Raw genomic sequence first — 2,625 nt, 5'->3', positions numbered from 1 at the left:
TTTCCTGTCTAAGGAGGAAATTGACACTGAGGGAGTTGGTGGTGTGGGTTGCAGGAGCTTGGTTACAAGAGGAAGGGATTTAGTGGTCAGTGGACTGCTTCCGCTGTCATCCAAAGTTTTTGAACTTGTCACTGACTTCTGATGAATGCGGTCCAGGTGACGTAGTAATGAATGGGGTTTTTTGGAATCTGCACAGGACCAGATTGTGAATCAATATGAAACAAATTTTTATACCATAGATGACTGAATAATAACCAACGTAAAGCTACCGACTTTGCCTGCTAGGCTTTTGCGGTAGAACAGAGTTGGCGGTGCTCCCGGACATTGGTTCAGAGTAAACTGTTGTGGGGGTTTTTTTGCAGAGAAGCAAAAAGGAAGACTGTTTTAGTGTCTCTCTGGGGCACACTTTGTATAAATAGACTTACAGATATGAATAGAATATGTGATGGTGTAAAGATAAAACTTAACTTTTTTTATTCTGAACAGACTAAAATGTTGCTGTGTATTACCGCAACAGTATTAAAAAAAGTATTAAATAACAATATGACGATATGTTACTCACTTGTTGTGGGGTAGGTGGCAGAAAATTTGTCTGCACGCCCACTGTGTTTTAAGTGAGATATTTAATGTGAATCAAAGCGAAAGTTTGAAGTCTCCTGTTTTCTCTATCAACTTATGAATTGTTATGCATAAGTGCATTCATAAGAGAGAAACAAGAAACCCGGCTTTTGCAACTCCGGACTCCTTCTATGAAGGTCAGCGTAGGTATATATACTGCAATAATTGGAAGGAATGTGGGTTACTGATTATTCCTGAGTACATCACCGGAGGGTGAATTCCTTGATGCTACAGTACCCAGTATTCCCAGAGGGTCACCCTTTCTGGTACTAACCAGGCCCAATGATGCTTGGCTTCCAAGATCAGACGAGATCGGGCATGTCCAGCATGGTGTGACTGTAGAAATTCAGGTCGACACCCACCAGCATGAGGAAATGCACAAAAAGGATTCTTGAATAAATAATGACAAAATTGCGAATCCAAGAGTGCTTACACGGAGAAGCAGGGAAATAGAAATTAGTTGCAAAACGAATATCACTTAGGCAAGAGTGTAATAAGTATCTGAACCATTTATGATAATACCATTAAGAGTGATAATGTACCCTGATAGTTAAGGTACCTCAGGTTCGTGATGACACAGTTGAAGGTCTAGCATAGACACAAAATTTCTGCCTAATACGGATTATGCTTTGGTGGGTGTGGTGAAAATATATAACCAATAACCCATACAGAATAGATTACCAAGTAGATTGCAAAAAATACCATATGCTGTTTCTTTAAGACATTGGAGGACATTCAATTTCACATCAAAACCAGCACAATATTTGTTTAAATGTACGCCTGTCTGTCTCTTACAAGAAAATACACTTTATATATTAATATTTATCACAATTGATAAGGACAGACAGTATGCAAAAAAGCATTTAATATAGTAGATAGGGCAACCTCTCCCAAAACTGGAATACTTGTAGTACAATACACTCCTAGTATAGCAATTGCTGTATTCAAAAAGATAATTAATTAATTGGTGCACTGATAAACACTTGTAATGGTTTAAATACACAAGGATTTATTTGTAAATATGTGCAATGAGCAAGGGAGAAGACAGGCAAGTGTTGTTGCTAAAGGAGCTAATGCTGAAAAAACAACAACAATCTCTGTCTGTGCGGAATGCACAGAGTGAGATGCACTAATCCCCGCTACCGTTATGAAGTGCTGGGGATGAGAGACCTGTTGGGAGAGCTGTTCAATGCTGCAGGGAGCAGTGTTGAATACCTGTCACGAATGTGCTGGAGAGGAGTCAGTCCGCCGGAGCTCCGTTACGGAGGTCCCGGAAGTCGGGCGCCGGACCGGAAGTAGGAGCTAGTGCTTGAAAAACAATCTCTGTCTGTGCGGCATGCACAGAGTGAGATGAACTTATCCCCGCTATCGTTATGAAGTGCTGGGGATAACAGACCTGTTGGGAGAGCTGTTCAATGCTGCAGGGAGCGGTGTTGAATACCTGCCACGATTGTGCTGGAGAGGAGTCCGTACGCCGTAGCTCCGTTACGGAGGTCCCGGAAGTCGGGCGCCGGACCGGAAGTGACGCGCGTTTCGCTGGGAGGAGCTTGTTCACCTGATCGTGACAGCAGCGCCAGCAGCAGTTGGTGTTACACTCAAGGATCCATCGGAGGAATCCCAGGCAGGAGAGGACTCGTCAGACTTGCCAGTGACATGGCCTGCAGGACTATTGGCGTTCCTGTCTAAGGAGGAAATTGACACTGAGGGAGTTGGTGGTGTGGTTTGCAACGGGAGCTTAGGTACAAGAGGAAGAAGGGATTTAGTTGTCAGTGGACTGCTTCCACTGTCACTCAAAGTTTTTGAACTTGTCAATGACTTCTGATGAATGTGCTCCAGGTGATGTATAAGGGAGGATGTTCCTAGGTTGTTAACGTCCTTACCCCTACTTATTACAGCTTGACAAAGGCAACACACGGCTTGACACCAGTTGTCCGCATTTCTGTTGAAATAATTCCACACCGAAGAGGTGATTTTTTTTTTGGTATTTTGACCAGGCATGTCAATGGC

At 43.0% G+C, this 2,625-nt stretch overlaps 1 pseudogene; it reads right to left on the bottom strand.

Annotated features, from left to right (window-relative positions):
* Positions 1-843: 843 nt before the first annotated feature.
* LOC134894710 (5S ribosomal RNA) lies at positions 844-962 on the bottom strand (annotated as a pseudogene).
* Between the last annotated feature and the right edge of the window lie 1,663 nt (positions 963-2,625).

Source organism: Pseudophryne corroboree, chromosome 3 (genome assembly GCF_028390025.1).
Source record: "Pseudophryne corroboree isolate aPseCor3 chromosome 3, aPseCor3.hap2, whole genome shotgun sequence".
In the NCBI taxonomy this organism is placed as follows: domain Eukaryota; kingdom Metazoa; phylum Chordata; class Amphibia; order Anura; family Myobatrachidae; genus Pseudophryne; species Pseudophryne corroboree.
This window is presented reverse-complemented; position numbering and strand designations above follow the sequence as displayed.